Consider the following 22498-nt stretch of genomic DNA (forward strand, 5'->3'; position numbering starts at 1 on the left):
TTGCCTACAGACAGCCCCCCAACCTGAAGCGAATACTCACCAACAACCACATACCACACAACAGAACCACTAACCCAGGAACCTATCCTTGCAACAAAGCCCGTTGCCAACTGTGCCCACATATCTATTCAGGGAACACCATCACAGGGCCTAACAACATCAGCCACACTATCAGAGGCTCGTTCACCTGCACATCCACCAATGTGATATATGCCATCATGTGCCAGCAATGCCCCTCTGCCATGTACATTGGTCAAACTGGACAGTCTCTACATAAAAGAATAAATGGACACAAATCAGATGTTAAGAATTATAACATTCATAAACCAGTCGGAGAACACTTCAATCTCTCTGGTCACGCAATCACAGACATGAGGGTCGCTATCTTAAAGCAAAAAAACTTCAAATCCAGACTCCAGCGAGAAACTGCTGAATTGGAATTCATTTGCAAATTGGATACTATTAATTTGGGCTTGAATAGAGACTGGGAGTGGCTAAGTCATTATGCAAGGTAGCCTATCTCCCCTTGTTTTTTTCCTACAAACCCCCCCCCAAGACGTTCTGGTTAAACTTGGATTATTGCTGTGCACATTGTAAGATGAGCTATTGCCAGCAGGAGAGTGAGTTTGTGTGTGTGGTTTTTGGAGGGGTGTGTGTGTGGGGGGGGGTGGTGGTGGTGGTGAGAAAACCTGGATTAGTGCTGGAAATGACCCACCTTGATTATCATGTGCATTATAAAGAGAGGTTTCAAAGAGGGATGGGCTATTACCAGCAGGAGAGTGAGTTTGTATGTGTGTCTGTGGGGGCGGGGGGAGGGTGAGAAAACCTGGATTTGTGCTGGAAATGGCCCTCCTTGATGATCACTTTAGATAAGCTGTTACGAGCAGGACAGTGGGGTGGGAGGAAGTTTTGTTTCATGGTCTCTGTGTGTATATAATGTCTTCTGCAGTTTCCACAATATGCTATGCATCCGATGAAGTGAGCTGTAGCTCACGAAAGCTCATGCTCAAATAAACTGGTTAGTCTCTAAGGTGCCACAAGTACTCCTTTTCTTTTTTTTTTTTTTGAGTAAATAAGTCCATCCTTTCCAATAAAGATCTTCCTGCCGAAAGCACTGTGATCTTTGTGAGCATTGCCTTGCTATTTGCTATGTAGGCACATTCTGACCTTGGAAATACATGCACAAGTCTCATTGCAAACAATGGGAGTGATGCATACCTCAGGGGGAAGAATTCAATCCATAAATTTGATTTTAGCTTCCAATGTAGCCATAAATCTCCAGCAAGCCAAGAAGTATGAAGTTCAGAAATACCCAAACTTAACCTAAATTAAACCATTTTTTAATTTGTCAGTTTTCTTTTTTAGGTCTCTTTCTCACTCACTTTCTTAAGCCTTTGGAAAGTGAAGATTTTCTGTATACACTTCCTACACACAACACTCCCCCCACCCCCCCAAATTATATTTATAGTATTTTTACCCTAATTCATACATATTTTGAAACTTTTTTCAGCTTTTTGTTTTTTCTTCTAACTTACTTAATAGATTAGTTGCTTCCTTGTTCATTATCAAGAACAAAAACCTGAAATGGCTGCTGGTAGTGCCAACAAGTTATTGAGAGAGTATATGAAATGAGAAGTAGCTTCTGAACGTTTGGTGTCTCTCTAGAGATGATTCAGTACAGTAATACAAATTGACTGGCTCATCTTAAACTAATATACCCATGTTACCGATATTAGCCCAACACTATATAAGATACTATTTCACTTTAGGAAGCTATGTGATGGGCCAGCTGAGAAAATACTATAGAGAGCCAGAAATTCTACTTTCATAAAGACATCTATAAGGGTAATTGCTGCATTTTTACTAGCAGGAGCTATAGCTAAGGGTCACTAAAAATCCTGGGCAGGATAAAATGGTAGATTCCATGAATTTCAGATCAATCCATAATTTTCTGTCACCTGGCAATAATATTGTCAGTTTAGAGGCCTCTGTGGAGAATGGGCAGCAGCTTGCAAGCACACTAGAATAAGGAAGCTATGAGGAGGCACAGACAAGAAAAAGAAAAAAGAAAAAAAAAGGAAGCGTTCACAGGGAACAAAGAGAAGGTGGAAAATGGAGGCTAAGGAATTTTTAAAATGAGGAGGAAGAAGAAAGAGAAATGAAAAGTGAAAATGGAGACGGCAAATGAGAAGAGGGCATGGGGGAGGAGGAATGGGAAAGGTAGAATATGGAACGGTGGAACAAAAGCATACAATAATCCTTTCTCCCATTGCCCAAGGGGAGGTGATCAAGGAAACTTTAAGGAAGTTTTAAGGAAACTTTCTCCCTTGTGACTGGTGGACCTCTTAAAGTTCAGAAATTCAGTTCAGATAAGTATGCAAAGTTTGGCTGTCTATGGTTATGTGGACTGTTTTGAATCTTTAAGACCTGTAAAATTGACCTAAAAACTCATAAGAAAATGCATCCTTTCAAGATTCTGATACATTCTGGTTCTGGTTGGCCTGAAAATACTAAGTTCCTATGAAAATTTGAGCAAATTTATTTGTTTGTTTTATATATTATTTTGCATTAATAGTATTTAACCAATTTATCCAATAATCTTAAAGCTGTCTACCAACAGGGTTAAGCCTCAAAACACACTGTGGAGTAAGGTAAGTATTATACCACCCAGTTTACACCCTTAGGATGTGTCTGCACAAGGCAATTTGCACTGGAGCAGCTACAATTACATAGCTACATCAGGGCAAACTAGAGCTGATGAAAGATGTTTCAACTTTTGACTAAATATTTTTTATATGTTAAGCAAACATTTTTGCTGTTTTATCTGTATATAGCAAGGTTATTATTTTTTAAATGTCATTGAAAGAAATTATGAACAATTTAAAAAAAGGTCAGCATTTGCCCCACAGCCATACTGCTAATTCTCAATGTAGACATGCAGCACCACTGTAAAACAGGGTTGGCATTAGTGTGACTCAGGATAAACCTATACTACACCAGATTTACACTCCTGTCATTGAAAGCATTACCTGTTCAATAGATATTTTAAAAAATATTGACCATCTATAAATGTTGTTTTTGAAACATTTCTAGATTTTTTCCTATGAAAAATTTGAAGCTTTTTTTTTTCCCTTTTACTGTTTTCCACAGGTTATATAAATTGGCTCTGTCAGGAGGGCTGGCTTAAGTATTTTATAATTTGGGCTTGTGTACAAGGCGATTTAGTGCTGGGCAATGCCAGTGTACAGTGTACCAGCTTGCTGCACACTAAGGGGCCATGAGTCATACCCCAAGAAACAAAGGCCCCAATCCTACAAGCCCTTACACATATGAATAACTTTCAGTACATAGCTAGTCCTAGCGTATGATTAGGGCCAAGGAAAATACATGACTTCATGTTCAGTAGACAACCGTAAACTGGGAAAGTACCTGCAGAGAAAGTATCTGCATCCAGAATTTGCAGGTCACAGATGAATCACCGTCTGCAGCCTTCTATAGAACTGGAAAAAGATGACCTGAGAAGGTCCTTTTTACATTTGCTTTTCTTAACTTCCCAAGATATTGGGAGAATCTGGTTAAATTTATCATTATTCAAACAAAGTTTCCTGGAGACAGGTTTCGTTAGATGTTTCCTTTCTGTGTACAGCAATCTACAATCTGTTACCTGTGCTTTATGCTATAAAAAAACCAACCAACCAAAAAATCTATCACATCATTCAACCCCAAACAAAACAAACTGTTTTCATTTTGATAAAGATAAAAAATAAAATCAACACATCTGCAAAATGGAAGCAAGAATTGCTAATAAAGGAATTAAAGTGACCCCAACACAATCAAACAAGTTATAAACTGAAAGTCCTACTTCTCCCTTGTCCTAGCAACCCTGGCTTGGAAGAAACTCTCTTCAGAATCTTTAGTGGTGAAGATAATTGTGGAGACATAGTGACACTGAATGGTAGCCCTGGTGGGTTGTTTACTTTGGCTGCAGGGTTAATGATATAAATGGCTAAACAACTGGAGGGGAATTGAACTTCTGTATATTGCAGAGATTCTCTCTGAGACCAAGAAAGTGATCACCCCGTTATGCTTTCATTTTCTATCCCCCAAATGTTCTTTTTCCTGAAAACCACCCACAACCTTAAATGCACAGGCATTTAAAATAGTACATCTCTTTTCCCCTAATATTTATGAGCTATTTTAATCTCCATATTTTTCTGATTTATGGTATAGTATTTCTTTTTCTATTATCAAAGCTTGTTCCCCAGCTTCTCTTAACATATTAGAGGAAACTTTGTAATGGGGGAAGGATGTCTAAAACAGAAGAAAAGACAAAATCTAAACCTTTAACAGGCTGACATAGTCCCCTCTGATTGACTTTTACTCTGGCTTCCTAAATCAACACAGGAATATCAACCTACCCAGTTGTATAGGAAGAGTTTTCAGTCTGGGATAATATAAAGAAAAAATAACCGTGAGGATTCACACAAGGTGCTTTCCTCCTTATTGGCACTCCTAACTCCCTATTATATCACATAGATTTGAGGAGTACTTGTGGCACCTTAGAGACTAACCAATTTATTTGAGCATAAGCTTTCGTGAGCTACAGCTCACTTCATTGGATGCATCCTGTGGAAAGTGTCCGATGAAGTGAGCTGTAGCTCACGAAAGCTTATGCTCAAATAAATTGGTTAGTCTCTAAGGTGCCACAAGTACTCCTTTTCTTTTTGCGAATACAGACTAACATGGCTGTTACTCTGAAACCTGTCATAGATTTGAGGATATCGTAGACCAGATAAAGGAGGGGGGATTATTACACTATACCCAATTAATCCCAGAGATGACATACTCATTGGTGCCCTCAAGGGAAAATTTACATAGTTTGGTTTCCATTATCCAATATCTATCTATTACTAGATCAGGAACTTAGTTCTGTATGACCATGTTTCAAAGAACTCCACACCTCCCTTCAAGACTGAGGAGAGGACAGATTTCAGAAGCGGATTTAAAAGCATTTTCCACTTCTTGTAACAGTAAGGAGTTAAATATCCTTTGTAAGTCTGAATCAATGAACAGGTCTATCAGGTACTCTATACAAGTTGCTTGGCAACCTAACAAATAGTGCAGACAAGATTCCTGACTAAACAGGAACAGATAACATGTGGGTGGGAGACTGGGCAGACATATTTCAATATTATCAGAAAAATGAGTGACCACTACCAACCTTCGTGGAACCCAGTATAAAATCCTGGATGATTACAACTTGACCTTATTTAATTTTTTAAAAATATATGATTTAATTCAGGCAAGTGCTGGAGGGAATGCAATATGGCAGGGACACTGATCCGCATCCAATAGTTGTGCCCTATAATTAAATCTTCTGAGAAGTAATCAGTTACTAGGAAAAGAAGAAATCAAACATTCAGGTCATGTTCACACCAGGACTAACGCCATGGAGTACCTAACACAATTGACTCTCAATCTCCAAACTTGCTCTGGATACAGCTACTGTCTAGGAAACATGCCATAGTCTGAGAAATATATTCCACCAAAGAATCACAGAGTGGCAGAAATAAATCTGGTGTAGCTGAATTAGAAAAGTTAACCTTAACATTTCAGAGTAAATAAACAATTATTTCTTGAGACACTGTCTCCATTTTTGCCGCATGAAAAAACAGATATATAGAATTCACCCAAGTTTGTAGTCTGAATTATGACAAGCTGTTTTATCTGTGGGTGCTAACCTGAGTGGACTTTCCCCTACTCAGCCAACCAGTAAATGAGGCAGAAGTTTTCCCTTGATGAGAGGAATGGTTCAGTTATTTTGGGGTGGTTTTTGCTTTTCTGTTGTGTTTTTTCTTCATTGATTATGTGTAACTATTTATTGTAGTTCTGTCCCATTTGATACAGTGTCATGTGGGTTATATGAACAATGGATGTTGAGCTCAAACTTCATACTTAAAGACACTTGTCTGTTCAGAGGCTGAGATTTTCAAACATCTCTAATGATTTGGGATGCTTTGATGGTTGAGTGTTCAACTTGAGACAACTTAAAGAAACAAGATTTCCAAAGAATGGTGAGCACCTGTTAGCTGAAAATCAGGCCCCTTTAAGGTGTATTACTTTGGACAGCCGGCCAGTTGAGGCAGTGGTCACCTTTGAAAATCTTGGCTTCGGGGGCTATGGACTCAGTCCTGAAAACTTACTCAGACGAGTAGCCCCATTGAATTCAGTATAACTACTTATATGAGAAAGTGTTGCAAGCTCTGATATTACATATGTAGTTATCAGCTTGCATAAGAAAAACATATATCTGGGTTGTGTATATGATATAGCTGTTTGTCTTTTTTCAACATAAATGTATACGTGTGCCCAGGGAGGAGCGGTCAGAACCATTTGGAGTGGGTTAGCATCCTCAAAAAGATGATAGCACTCTTGGCACAACAATAAAGTGTGGAAGAGATGACCCACGCTCTCACGCCAGGGCCCCACTACCAAACCTGTCACCCCCCAAACTACTACACGTATCATATTATCACACGTCTTTAACAACATTTTTATAAGGAGTGGGAACTTAATTCTGTAAAGTGCAGCTGCCTGAATTCTTTGCTTCTGAAAATAGTTTTCTGAAGTTTCTCAAAGGTAGCAGACACATAGAAAAGTGGATGCATCACCTTATGCAGGCTGCTTAATGCAGGCAATATTGTAAACAGCACTCTAGGGAAAGCTTTCCGAAGTGCATTTAATTGCATTTTCCACTTCTTGTAACAGCAAGGGATTAAACTGAGATGGAATGTAATGGAACCAGCTCCTTCCTATCTGTTTAAAGAAAGACGAGAAACTAACTGAAAATTGTGTTTATTCACTTTCTAGAAAAAACATGAGCCTATCTAGAATTAATGAATATATGAGCCTATGACTTTTCATGGTTAATGGTGACTTCTTAAGCTGAAATCTGAGTGGGTATTATAAGAAGTTAAGAAATGAGAAGTGGAACGCACTGTACTTACTTACAAGTGTTAAATTTTCATACCCTGACTGAGCTAACTGTGAGTTTTGTGGTATTTGTTTGCACCTATACAAACAACAATCAATTCCATACTGCACATCAATCAAGGCAATAACCAGTGGTATGTGTTACTTCTACCCATATCTGTCCATAGCCAAACAAGAAATATTTCTATTTCTACTGTGCCCCGATACATTTAATTTAAACAGTCTGTTTTGGTATGTTGCCCATTCTCTCTGTACTTGCCTGCCTGCACATGTCCTTCTGGAAGTTCCAATTCTGCAAAATTATAGCACCAGAACATTGAAATTTCTGATGCTATAATTTTTGTCCTGGAAGTACAATTCCCTGGGAATGACAGCAGAGCTATAAAATATTTTTCTCTTCAGACAAGCAAAAGTGACATGCACCATATACCTATCCTACTTGTAGGTCAGCAGGTATTCACGTTTGGAGATAATTACAATCTTGCTGGGCACTGACACCTTCCAAAACAGAAGAGAAGGCATGAAAAGGGCTATTTAAGGAGGTCTTTTGACACAGACATCGTAAAATACAAAGAGCCATGTAGACATCCTTGGCATAACTCCACTATGGATTTACACTAGGAATGGTTTGGACTTACATGCAACTCTTCAAGAAAATGCAAAGCTTATCTGACAGATTTCAGAGTAACAGCCGTGTTAGTCTGTATTCGCAAAAAGAAAAGGAGTACTTGTGGCACCTTAGAGACTAGCCAATTTATTTGAGCATAAGCTTTCGTGAGCTACAGCTCACTTCATCGGATGAAGTGAGCTGTAGCTCACGAAAGCTTATGCTCAAATAAATTGGCTAGTCTCTAAGGTGCCACAAGTACTCCTTTTCTTTTTGCGAAAGCTTATCTGGGTCCTGATCCAGCAAAGCACTTAAACATGTGTGTAACATTACACCCATGAGTAGTCCCATATGTATGACATTAATGGGACTGTCCTGATGCTGAAAGTTGCATCGGTGCTTAAGAGTTTGGCTTTGGAATATGCTGCAAATTCAACCCTTGCTGCTGTACAGAGTTCAAAGACAATGGAATGTCTTTGATGGCAATAAGATGGGATCATGAGCAGATTGAAGAAGAACATCCCTCTCTCCCACCAGTGGCCATTGAGCACTCTGTGTCTTGTGTGGGGAAGAGTCCTTCTCCCTGGATCCCCGGCACATCCAAGTAACTGGGCTGAACACTGAGCTCTGTATTTCCCCTTAAGACACAATGGATCATGTGGTAGTGCTGATTAGTGTGCACCCCTTCCTGCCCCATGCTTCTATGCAGTAATCAATGCCACCGTGTAACGTGTTAGTGTCTGAGCCTACATTGTGTCATCTTTATTGTACAATTCCTAACACAATGGGGCCTAAATATTGACATAAATTAATAACAGAAATGGTGATAATTTAAAAATAATCTTACACCATGAATTCTAGGGAGTTTTCACAAACAATGTCTAGAAACAAACCAAAAAAAGAAAACAAAACCTTCCCCCCCCCCGTATTTTTATATAATATTTTTGGTTTTATATCAATTTTTTTCTTGTTTTTTTTCCTATCTTTTCTCTTCCCCATTTTACCAATTCTGCCTGTAATGACCCTGTGCCTCCTGCATCTTATTCCTCCCACCCTACCACCCTGTCAGTTTCATTTTGTCTTGACAAATACAACCAGGAGCTGCTTAGTGCTTGAAGTGGAAGAGGGAAAAAAACAGCTTTTAAACTTTTGCATTCTGTTGGCTCTTCGGTCTCTTCCCACAGCCTCTTCAGTGGGTTAGTTTCATTTTGCAATGAAAAATACAATCAGGAGCACAAAGCAGCACCCAATTGGATTTTTTCAGTACTAAATTAAATTAACCAGTTGATCAGATGAGAAGAGGAGGACTGTGGAAATTCAGGGCAGTGATTGAAAGAAGATGAAAACCCTGCCTGTTTAAAATGTAATAGTATTGAAGTGAGCTACCCCCATACTGCCCCCATTTAGTATGTTATTCTGATTATATATTGAAATAAACATATGGGAGCACAGCAGCACTTAATTATATCGTTTAATATAAATACACTGAATACCTGGGTGGTGGAGAAGAGGGTTTCTTGAGAGTTTCCACTGCAGGAAGAGAAGCGACCTGAACAAGAGAGGTTGAGTTGTTCCTCAGCATCTGTAGCAGATGGTGGATGGAAATGGAAGAAAGAGGAAGGGATATACAGATTTATAGGAAAAAGGAAGCCCTGAGGCAAGAAGGAACTCCATATTTATTCACATTTGTTTCGCATAGTGATCTATATTTTTCTTCAGGATTATGATAATGTCAGCTAGTGCAAAAGAAATTCTGAACAGCAGTGGGATTATGCTTATTAATCACAATTATGTGACTGCTTTGGCCAATCACAATTAAGGGATTGGACATTTCTATCATACGTCTCATTTCTACTCTGCTTTTTTCCTGGTTTTAAGAAAGCTTCTCTTTCTCTCTATTAATCTCAGACATGTACTTATCATAATAAATGGTTTTCCCATTCAGTGAAAATTGTCAAGATTTTGAACACATTTGCTATCCGCAAAAAGTCAAAAATGTTGAAAATGTTTGCAAGCAGAAAAATCTGAAAAAAGTTTCAGGCTATGTCAATCAAAATGTTTTGTTTCCATTTCCACCATTTTAAAATTTGTTTTACTTTAATTAGCTCAAATTTCAAAACAAAAAGTTGTTTTGAACTAGAAAAGAGGAATTTTTCATTTCAAGAATTTTGAAACTTTTGAGTTGAGAAATTAGTAAAAATCAACTCTTTCCCATGTTAAAAGTTCTTCCTTGTAATAGGGTGCTCACCACATCCCGCTGGGTTCAGCCTCCTGGTCCCGCTCCCATGTGAGTCAGGACCACTCCAAGATGGTGCAACACCCATGCTCTTTATTCTTGTGTCCGGTCCCCAATATCAAGCTCCGACTATGTACAGATTATTTACAGGCTTGGCCTAGCACAGACGTCAGCAGCTCCTGGCTCCTTCCGAGCCTATGCTCCCCTCCTGGTCTCCGTCTCATCTCGTTTTGGTCTTGTTTTGAAATGGGATTAACTTGATTTTTGGCTTACTGTGAAAGTTGGGGTGCATATTTATCACGTGAAAGTTGGCAACTGTGCCTGCCACATTCCTGGTTCATATTTTCCCCTGCTTTTTTCATTAATCTATCCATCTATGGTCTGAGCAAGTGTTTAACAATAGAAATAACAATAACAATCTCACTCTCTCTATCCATTTTATGTAAGAAATAACTTCATCAGTTTATGGTTGTTTTAAATTTGTTTATGTGTGGGGGTGAAGGGGCATTTTGTGACTCTGTTTTTGGATGTGTAATCTTATCAAGAGAAAATGACATTGAAGGAATGAGTTTTGCATTTTTAACTGGTTAGTTTTGTGCTCACTCTTGCCCTGTGCTGGGATGAAAGCTTTTTTTCATGCTCACAAACCTACTCTTACTGGCTGACCGTTTCAGTAAAGTGTAGCTGTGGTCGATATCTCAGGTAACTCGAGCCACTACCATGGAGGGCTTTGAATATCAGGACAGCGAGTTTGAACTGAAGCCTGTTTCTAAGGGAAGACAAGATCAGAGTAGATTACTGGAATGTGTATTCATGGCAACCTGTGTCATAGGTTGTTATAGAGGAGGCAAGTTGTTCCTGCCAGCAATATCTCAGTCTTGCCTGGGTTCAGTGACAGCCAACTGCTCTTCATCTGTGCTAAGCATTGAAAAAGCTGGGAGGTGGAGCTGTCTATGTTTTACAAAAAGGGAAGCTAGTGATAGTTATCATCAGCACACTGCTGGCACTTCAGCCTATGTTATGCCTCCTGTTTTCCTAACAGCTTCATGTATGGGGAAGAGGACTAAACAATATAGGGAAGAGGTCTGAGCCTCCAGGTCTCCACAGGGGAGGTCCCAGGTATCCAATCCAAAATATGACTGGCAGTGTGTGCATTGGTCCAGTAACTGATTAGGAGAAATGGAAGGTGGAGAACTGAAGAAATATTGGAGATTTGGGGCTATCATGTGCATGGTTGCAGAAATCTCCCAAGAACATGTCTCCCAACACCATGGTAGATGGCATCTCGATCAGCTCTTCTGGAAAATCTTTCATATCTGGAAGTGTATCGATTAGCAGGATGCCGAAGTTTGTCTTGCCTCCGGATTGAAAATAAGTGATTTTGTTTCAAATGAGCTTTTGAGGCATTAAAGCCAAGATGGGAATAGAATGGTTACTCTGCCTTCAGACTTGTTCTCCCTTGGTCTGAGTTTATGATGAACAGAGAGAGTGTCCTGGGAGATGAAATGATCTATCCGTAATGCTGCCTACTGTGACTCAAGAGTGTGAGTACCAACCTCAGGGCAGACTGTGAGGAACCAGGGCACAAACCCCAAGTTGGCTGTGAGGTCCATACTTAGATTCCACCAACCAATAGGTTTATCATGGAGTCACAGACAGTCCCCTGGGGTACTCTGGTCTGTCTTGCCACCAGGTGATAGTGATAGTTTGTTCCTTATGCCAAGAATGATAGCAATAGTCAGGTTACTTCCCTCCCAAAGAACCAATCACTTACCCCAGGTCACTTGCATCTTAGATCTCAGACCAAAAGACAATGTGTGTAGCCAATACTATAATAAATTATATAAAGATTTATTAACTAGAAAAGGGAAACCAGAGAGTTATTTACAAGGTTAAAACAGGTAAACATGGAGACACAAGTGAGTTACAATTTTAAGTTTCAAAAAGTAATAGAAGCTGCTATAATCAACAAGTTCTATATGACCTTTAGGGCTCACCCAGGCTAAGCAGCTGGGGATCTCTTTTTTTATGCCTAGAAACACCTTGCCTCCAGAATCCAAGGAGCATAGAAATACCAAGTTCCGTTTTTTGTGTGTTTTTATCCCCCTCCTGCTATGTGCTCTGAGCTGCAAACTCAACTGACAGGAAGAGGCCACTTGCTTGACTCAAATTCATGGGGAGAAGGGCAGGACAACAAAAGTCTTTTGCCCTTTTGTTGATGGTACATAGGGAAATACCAGTTGCAATGTCCCACAATAGTCTGTCCGGTATCGATGAACCTTTCCTTTTGGGAAGGGTGTAACCCCTTCTGTTGAAGATGAGCCCTTCACATTAATTAACGTCTCTCTCCTGTCTAGTGTTTTACACAGTCACAGAGCTTCACAATACAATGGCTCAAATATTACCTTACAGTGTGAGATACAGATGTTATACGTAAGATTCAGGGCTGGATTAACCTTTTGTGGGCCCAGCACCAAATGTATTTGTAGGCCCCCATCGGGGCAATGGAGCATGTTGTGGGGAGGTCGGTACCCAGAGTGGTATGGTAGGGGTGGCCCTGCTTCGCCCAACCCCATGCGAGGGCATTGTTTACAAACCGACAGCTGCCAGACTCACACTGGCCCACCTGGCTTTGTGCTGCCAGTGTGCCCTTTCCCCTCAGGGGCAGGCCTGTGCCACGCCACACAGCCCCCGCCCGCCAAACAGCCCCCAACTCCCTATGCCCAATGCCCCCTGCCCAGAGACATTGTACAGACCCCTATGCCCAGCTCTCCTCCACCCAGTGACCCCTCACACATCCTGAAGCCCAGTGCCCCCTGGACTTGCTATGCCCAGAGCCTCCATGCCCAGAGACCCCCTGAGACCCTCCACCACAAATACACAATCCCCTGCACACCACCACCCCTGCCCAGCTTCAACTGCCCACATTCCCACAATCACAACTACATAGTGCCCCACACAGACTCCCCCACTGTCCAGTGTCCCCGCAACAAACCCCCAACTGGCTAGCACCCCAAAAGACACAAACCTCTCCCACTGCCCAGCACCCCCCACCTCCCGGGCCCCCACTCCCCCACACTCGGCCCCCCGGCCACACTCATCGGCCTTGCTGGGAGGTTACTGTCTGCCATGCTGAGCTGGTAGGGAATCGTCCCAGTCTGTTCCCTCCGGTGTAGCACAATCCATCAGGCCAGAGGAGGAGCAGGGCCTGCCTGGGCCAGGCTCCCTCAGGACCCACTTGCCTGGAGGGGCCCAGCTAAGCTTCCCTCCCTATCTTTCCCATCCATTGGCTGAGACTGGCCCGGCTTCTGCACCGGTCCCAGGCGGCTCGGCTCTGGGGAGGCAGGCGGGGCCCCACAGGTGGCGGGTAGCATAGACTGCTCAGAGCTGGAGCTGCACTGGGGTCTGGCCAGGGGGTGGAGAGAAGCCGGCCCCAGCAGGTGGTCGAGAGGAGCGAGGAGTGGGCAGGGGTCTGGGTTAGGGGGGTGGAGAGAAACCAACGGTCAGGCAGGGGTTTTTCTGCTTTCCTTTTCTTTTAAATTTCCCACCCACACTGCTGATTGGTTGTCATAGAATCATAGAAGCATAGAAGATTAGGGTTGGAAGAGACCTCAGGAGGTCATCTAGTCCAACCCCCTGCTCAAAGCAGGACCAATCCCCAACTAAACCCCAACTTGTCCTGTCTCACTCTGTGCATGTGCAGCAAGGAGGATGCCCCACCTGCCTAAGGGTATGGACAGCGGAGTCAGAGCACAGCACAAGTGATGCAGGCTGGGCCCCTTCTGAGCATGAGCCCAACACCATGGAGCCACTGGCGCCATTGTAAACCTGGGACTGGTGAGATTAATGGAGCAATTCACAAGCATTCAATAAAGTGTAAACACTAAACACTGCCTTATAATTCTAATACCAATTTTAACAATATTAACACACAGGTAAGCCAGACTGATTTCACCTATGTATTTCTCAATGTTCAGTTGAGCTATGGGAACCTTGGCATGAACTGGCTCCTGGTCTGCCAGCATCACACTATCATTTCTCCTGCTGTATCAGTCAGCCAGATTTCTTGATGCAGATGAGGTTGGGCAGCAGATCAGCAATAAGAGCATGGATAGTGAAAAGTCTTATTGCCCACAGATCTTGTACTGATCAGCAGAAGGTTGAGGTAGTTTTTTGTCTGTTTGGCACCTGTGTGAGAGAGCTTTTTACTGACTGTACCATAGGAAATGGTAGTTATTTGGGGACCTTCTTTGTGAGCAATGGAGGGTATTTTCTTTGCTTATTTCTCCCTGTTATGAGGGGGTTTTTGGGAGAGCGATGGGCAGGATGCATGTGAAGGTTGATCTAATTGGCAGAGCTGGTGATCTAGTTATATGCCACATAACGAGACAGAAACAAGATATGCCAACTCTCCTGGGGACTGAGCTAAGGTAAGATATTGGTGAATATCTGGGGCTGATGGTTGTTGGGTTTTTTTTTGTTTGTTTGTCCTCCCTCCCCCGTTTCTTCTTTTCAGGTTCCCGAGCTGACTCCTTTTCCTACAAAGAAAACCAAAACCCCTTTTGTTGTCTGATACAATTAAGAACTACAAGAGAGGATGAGTGTAAATGTACAGAGTTAAAAATAAATCACCTTTCACTTGTTAGGCCAAATTTAGAAGTGTTGTAAATTGTAGGGAAAAGCTCATGTCAGTTACTAGGTGTAAATGTCTGTTTCTGTAGCTTCTATACGTAGCAGCAAGTGGAAATGGGAGACAGAAGGCAGAGTAACAGGACGATGTCAGGTGTATGTGGCGAAGGTAAGGGGCTTGCTTTACTGTACTACTTACTTACATCCTCCTGCCTGTGAAACCAATTCTGACATTACAATTCTGACTACACTTGAAAATTCCATCTGTCAGTTAGGGGTGTGATTGTTTCACCGATATAGTTATACCAGTACAAGCCTTAGTGTGGACACAGTTATTCTAGTAGAAAGGTGCCTTGTAACTGGTATACCAATATTACCAAATTTCTGATATAACATATTTCCCTTCCTGTACAGGAATAAGCTACACCGGTATAATCACATTTATACCAGTATAACTGTGTCCACACGCGGGTGGTTGTACCTGCTTTAACTGTCTGGATATAGTTAAGGTAGCACAACTTTATGTGTAGACTAATCAGCATTTTCCTAAGGAACAGGCATTATGTATTACATATATTTTATAATTGCTTGCCTTAAATTTATCACTTGAGCCTCAGTTGGAAATGAAGAAATATATCTGAAAGCAAATTGAATGTAAAGTAATACTTCTTTATAGATTGATGAAAACACATGAATTAAAATGGGATTTCATTTACTGCTTTCCCTATTTTTCTTTTCTCCTTTATGAGACATATGTAGAATACTAAAACATAGTAATTGAATTTGAAGAGTATTCAGATTATTGGGCCGTAATTCACAGATTGATTGGTGCCCAGTGTTTATACTACAAAGGAGTTTTATCACTGTGCTTTTTGTTCTATTACTTTATTATCTCTTATATAATGACGCACAAGAAACCAAGACAACACCAGCACTGCTGAAAGATACAATATGGGTGTCTAATATAATTTGAGGATGATGGCATTGCTCAGGAGAAGGGAAGCGTTAGCTGGTAATTATGCTTTGACTTTCTAGTGTTGAATTGAAACAATGATTTTTTGACAAATCCAGAAAGTAAAGGATAGTAGCTTTGAACAATGAAACAGCACTGCCATCTACCTGTTCCTCCGCAGAATCACATGCTGTCAGAAAATACAGTGTGTTATTTCAACAGCAAACCAGGTAAAGAACAATATCTTATAGTCATGAAAAAGACATTTGTATTCATGGAGGCCCAGATCTTCAAAGGTATGTAGGTGCTTAACTCCCATTGAAAACAATGGATTTTAGGTGCCCAAATATTTTTGAGGATGTGGGCCTGACTCCCTTTCTTTTTTATGATGCACAAGTTGAGCAGAGATGGGCCATGTTTTGTTTTCATCAAAAACCTCTCAACTGTCTGCTTTGGTTTTGCAAGGAGAAATCCCAAACCACTTCAATTTTCTTTTGAATGTGTTTGGAAGCAGTGAAATATGCCAAATCTTTTAAGGGAGAAACTATGAGGAAGTGCATTTGACTTAGAAGTCTACATGGCACTACATACAGGAATACAAGAAAGCATGTAGGATCTAAGTGTGAATTAACTGCAGCCAGAAAAATAAACTGGGGGAGGGGGGCAGAAGTGGAGAAAGAACAAAAGGAAGCTCTGTGCAGAAGTGCTGACTTTTAATTTTCCCCGGGATTGTTCCACCCCTGCTCCGCCCTGAGGCTCCTCCTCCATTCCACCCCTTCTCCAGAGGTCCCGCCCTTGCACCACCTCTTCCCACCCCCACAAACTGAAAGCAGCAGCACAAACTGAGGCCTGGTCTACAGTACACGGTTATTTCGGAATTAGCTGAGTTACTTCAAAATAAAACGGATTCCGTCCACGCAACCAAACCAGTTTTTCCAATTTAAAGGGCTCTTTAATCCGATTTCTGTATTCCACCTTGGCAAGTGGAGTAGCGCTAAAATCGAGATCGCAGTTCCGGGTTACAGGTACTGTGGACGCAATTTGACGATATTGGCCTCCGGGAGCTATCCCAGAATGCTCCCTTGTGACTGCTCTGGACAACACTCTCAACTCCGATGCACTAGCCAGGTAGGCAGTAAAAGCCCCAGGAACTTTTGAATTTCCTGTTTGGTGACCATCAGCACAGGTGACCATCAGCACAGTCCACCATCACAGGCAACCATGCAGAGTCCACCATCACAAGAGACCACACAGTTCCGGATTCGCAGATGAGCTCCAGCATGGTCCGAACGGGAGTTACTGGATCTCATTGCATGTTGGGGAGATGAATCTGTTATGGCAGAACTACATTCCAAAAAAAGAAATGCAAATACGTACGCTAAAGTCTCCAGGCCATGATGGAAAGAGACTACTCCAGGGACACAGAGCAGTGTCGTACAAAAATCAAGGAGCTCAGGCAAGCATACCAAAAAGCCAGGGAGGCGAACGGGCACTCTGGGTCACAGTCCCATACATGCTGCTTCTACCGTGAGCTGCATGCAATTATGGCAGGGTGACGCCACCACTACCCCACCACTGTCCTTGGACACCTGCAAGGAGTGACTAGCATGGAGCGAGGAGGATGAGTTTTTGGAGGAAGAAGAGGAGGAGGACGAAGAGGAGGAGGAGGACAGTGCACAGGCGGCAAGTGGGGAATCTGTTTTCCCCCCTAACCAGGAACTATTCTTAACGGTGGAGCCAATAGCCTCCCCCCACTTCCAAGGCATGATCCCGGACCATGACCCTGGAGAAGGCACTTCTGGTGAGTGAGAGCTTGATCGGAGCCACACTGGACTGTTTGCGTTTAGTTTAAAGGGCACATCCCTGCTCAGAGCCTCATCGGAGCCATGCGGTGTGTGTGTGTGTGTGTGTGGGGGGGGGGAGGGTGTTGTGTGAAGCGATCATCCCAGGGAGCCCGCAGGCCCTCCTTTTATATGGCAAACCCACCAGGCATTGCTTGCTATGGGAAAGGGGGCCCAGCAGTTTGAAAGCATTGAAATGAATGTGGAAGAAGCAGAACCCCGCATGCCCCTATGGCTTACCATGGCTGCCTGCAAGCTGAATTCTGTTGCCCGGCTGCATGTGATGGCTTACTCACACCAAAGTGGCAGGCACTTCAGTATAAGAGCCAAAATGAGACCTTGTACAGAAAGAACATGTGCTGTGTACTGTGAATTGCCTGTTTCGCGGAGAAACAGTGTCCCCTTTGTTCTCTAAAATGTATCTTTTAAAATACTACCCTCCCTTTTTCTCCTCCTGCAGCAGGTGCAAATGTTTCAATGTGGCCCCTATCTACTCGTTCCAGAGGCTGGTCCAGATTAGAAGGCGGAAAAAACAAACTCGGGACGACATGTTTGCTGAGCTCATGCAGTCCTCCCACACTGATAGGGCCCAGTTGAATGCATGGAGGCAAACAATTGCGGAGTCACATAAAGCGTTACATGAATATGAAGAGAGGAGGGACATGCGCGATAAGAGCAGGCAGGATGCTATGGTCAAGCTCATGGGGGAGCAAACTGACATGCTTTGCTGTATGATGGATCTAATGCAGGAAAGGCAGCAAGACCACAGACTGCTGCTGCAGCCCCTGAATAACCACCCTCCCTCCTCCCCAAGTTCCATAGCCTCCTCACCCAGAGGCCAAGAAAACGGGGTGGGGGGAGGCTACGGGGACCCACACAATCAACCCCAGAGGATTGCACAAGTTACAGAAAGCTGGCATATCCAAAATTTTGATTTGGTTTCTGGACTTGTCCTTCCCTCCTCCTCCACCCCCCAACCCAATACCCCTCCACCCCCGTCTAGCTTCTGATTTCTCTCAATGTTTTGTGCAACAAATAATAAAGAATGGTTTTTAAACAATTGTGACTTTATTTCCTTTCATATATATAGGGGGCAGGTAACTTTAAGAGAAACAAACACAACCGTCACACGTACCCTGGCTAGTCATGAAACTGGCTTTCAAAGCTTCTCTGATGTGCAGCGCACCCTGCTGCACTCTTCTAATCGCCCTGTTGTCTGGCTTTGTGAAACTGGTCGCCAGACGAGTTGCCTCAACCTCCCACCCTGCCATAAATGTCTCCCCCTTACACTCACAGATATTGTGGCACACAAAAGAAGCAGCAATTACAATTGGAATATTGGTTGTGCTGAGATCTAACCAAGTCAGTAAACTGCGCCAGCGCACTTACAAACATCCAAAGGCACATTCTACCACCATTCTGCACTTGCTCAGCCTATAGTTGAACTGCTCCTTACTACTGTCCAGGGTGCCTGTGTATGGGTTCATGAGCCATGGCATTAAGGGGTAGGCTGGGTCCCCGAGGATAACTATAGGCATTTCAACATCCCCAACAGTAATTTTCTGGTCTGGGAAGTAAGTTCCTTCCTGCAGCTGTTCAAACAGACCAGAGTTCCTGAAGATGTGAGCATCATAGACCTTTCCCGGCCATCCCATGTTGATGTCAGTGAAATGTCCCTTGTGATCCACCAGTGCTTGCAGCACCATAAAAAAGTACCCCTTGCAGTTTATGTCCTGGCCGCCCCGGTGTTACGGGGCCAAGATAGGGATATGCATTCCGTCTATCACCCTGCCGCAGTTAGGGAACCCCAGCACATTAAAGCCATCCACAATGGTCTGCACATTCCCCAGAGTCACTACCCTTGATAGCAGCTGGTCAATGATTGCGTTGGCTACTTGCAGCACAGCAGCCCCCACAGTAGATTTCCTCACTCCAAACTGATTCCCAACTGACCGGTAGCTGTCAGGCATTGCAAGCTTCCACAGGACTATGGCCGCTTGCGTCTCAACTGTGAGGGCTGCTCTCATTTTGGTGTCTTTGCGCTTCAGGGCAGGTGACAGCAAGTCACAAAGTTCCATGAAAGTGGCCCTACACATAAGAAAGTTTCTCAGCCACTGGGAATCATCCCATACCTGCAACACTATGCAGTCTCACCAGTCTGTGCTTGTTTGCCGGGCCCAGAATCGGCATTCCACGGCATGAACCTGGCCCAACACCACCATGATCTCCCAATCGCCACATGCCGTGCTTCTAGGAACGTCTGTATCCATGTCCTCATCGCTATCATAATCGCGTTGTCATCACTTCCTTGCCCGGTTTTGCAGGTACTGCACATACTGCTGGATAATGCGCGAGGTATTTAAAATGGTCAAAACTGCAGCGATCTGATCGGACTCCATGGCTATGGCATCTGCATGGGTAATCCTGGAAATAGGGCGCGAAACGTAGAAGAGCAGAGTGGCAGCAGAAGGGTGCTGTTTGGTTCACGGTAGCCGAAAAAAGGCGGTAAATGGTTGTCTTCTGGAGCTTTCACGGAGGTGGGAGCCCAGGACAGACCACATGGAGAAGCTCGGAAGCATGGGAATAGCGGGAGAGCAGAGTTGGCGGCAGAAGCTGTGCTGCTTGGTTCATGATGGCCGAGCAGAGTTCGATGAGGAAGCATTCGATGAGGAAGAGAAGGATTAGATAGTAGAGATTACATAGGAAGATGAGAGGAAATGAGAGGTGGATTCATAGTAGCAGGAGAGCAGCGGTGCACCGTCTGCTGAAAGTAGTATGGCGTCTGCATGCCAAAAAGGCGCGAAACGATTGTCTGCCGTAGCTTTCACGAACGGAGGAGCGACTGACTACACACACCCAGAAACACCGGTGAGAATGTTTTTGCCCCATCATGCACTGGGAGCTTAACCCAGAATTCCAATGGGCAGTGGGGACTGCGGGAACTGTGGGATAGCTACCCACAGTGCATCGCTCTGACATTCGATGCTAGCCTTGGTACTGTGGACGCACTCCACCGAATTCACATGCTTTAGTGGGGACACAGAAGACCGAATGTATAAAATAGCTTCAGAAAATTCGGATAGAATAATTTCAAAATAATTTCATACTGTAGACATACCCTGAGAAAGATTTATAACCCATCCTGTTCCCAACCAGATTCCCTAAAATCGAATCTTTAAAATGGGTTTCAATGAGACGACAGCAATGAGAGGTGGGAGCAGCACAAACAACCTTGGCACACTTTCTGTAACTGTTACCTGGTCTCCTTGCTGAGGCGAAAAGGTTGAAGCGGTAGTTGCCTGATGCCTTTTCCCTGGCTCCTACTGTCCTACCTGCCTGGCCTGGTGGCTGCTTCCTGACACAACAAATGTTCAGAATTGCTGAGCATAGAGCAGTGATGCTGAGCACACCTGGATCAGCAGCATTTGTTGATGACAAAGGTGAACTGGACCTCAAAGGCTATCAACCCATGCTCTCAACAGAAACTTCTCATGGCTCAGCAAAAATCCTCAGTTGAGAACATCTTCACATTGACCCAGCACTTTAAAATACTGCAAAATGCTGAGACATATAATACATTCATGAGAATGGACAGGCCTGCATTTGTACCCCAGAAATTTTACTTTAAGGTTTCAGCAACAAACATTCCTTTAACAGCAGCCCAGAATATTTACTGCTATTTAATATTTATCCAACTCTGGTACCCAGCATTTAGAATCAGAGGCATTTTACATACAAACACAAAATACAGCCACAAAAGCCCAGCTTTTTAAAGGTATTTAGGCATTGATTTGCTCAGCATTGCAATGCCTAAATGATGGCTAAGTCTCATTTTCAACCTAGGTACTTAGGAGCCTAAATCTCCTTGTCATAGTTTGGTGTGCAGACAAGGTTTATGATCGCCACCTAGTGGCTACTCCGGAAATTCAAATTAGCTGTTGGAAAGCGTGGTACTGTGTGGTCTGTGAGTGGTGAACATGCTGCAGAGTCCAGAATTTCATAAAGTGTGTAGGTGGCACTCAGGGGAAAGGTTGTTACAATTTGGGAATATGGCTGTACCATTTAGGAATTCTGTGCGAAATTATGAACGCTGTGTATCTGTGTCAGGCTGCAGACGGCATTCTGAATGTGCAGCCTTTTGCCTTCACTGTGATCTGTTTGCCTTCTTGGTGGGCCCCCAAAAAATAACAAAAGAGAGTCATGGAAATTAGGTGCTCTTCCACTAAAATGTAATTGCTTTAGACAACATAGTAGAAACCAGGAGAACTGGTTTGTCAGGGGACAGATTGCCTTGGCAATGATATAACTTAGTAGGGATTTGTGGTCATGTGAGGAAGCTGGCAAGGATGTCATCTGACAAAGGCTTGGTCTACACTACAGTTAGATTGATGCAAGGCAGCTTATGTTGACCTAACCATGTTAATGTCTATCTACAATGTTGCTCCCACCAATATAATTCACCTGCTATGCTGACTTAATAACTTCACCTCCACGAGTGGTACAGCGCTTAGTTCAATGTAGTTAGGTGGAGGCAGTGTCAGTGTAGACACTGTGTTACTTACGTTGACTTTAGTGGCCTCCAGGAGGTGTCCCACAATGCCCCCATGACTGCTCTGGTTACTGTTTTGAACTCCGCTGCCCAGTAGCTAGGTACACAGGAACTTACTCCTCCCCTTTAAAGCCCTGCAAATCTTAAATTCCATTTCCTCTTTGCTCAGTGTGGAGAGATCAAATAGCAACTGCCCACCTGACCATGATGGCTTCATGCTGCAAACAACTACAAGCACGAGCAGATCTCTTGTGCTATGGGGGAGAAGGGCTACGACAGAGACATGAAGCAGTGCCATGTGAAAATCAAGGAGCTGTGACAGACATAGCAGAAGGCTAGGGAGGCAAAAAGTTGCTCTGTGCAGAGCTACAGACATGCCACTTCTGCAAGGAGCTGCATGCCATCTTCAGCGACAGCCCCACGCCCACCCCCAAGGACGCTGTGGATACTTCAGGGGAGCTCTAGTCACAAGCCACCATAGTGAACCCTGAGGACGAGGTGTTGTATGAGGAGGAGGAGGAGGAGCAGAATTGGGGACAGGTGACCGGGGGATCCAGCGGCACTGCAAGCCAGGAGCTCTTTTTGACTCCTGAGCAGTTGAGCCACTCCCAGCAGTCCAGCCTGGGTGAGCCTGATGCAGGGGAAGGAACATCTCATAAGTAGGCAGTTTGCTTTGATGTTGCAGGGACAC

The sequence above is a fragment of the Natator depressus genome, chromosome 1 (genome assembly GCF_965152275.1).
Source record: "Natator depressus isolate rNatDep1 chromosome 1, rNatDep2.hap1, whole genome shotgun sequence".
NCBI classification, from domain to species: Eukaryota; Metazoa; Chordata; order Testudines; family Cheloniidae; genus Natator; species Natator depressus.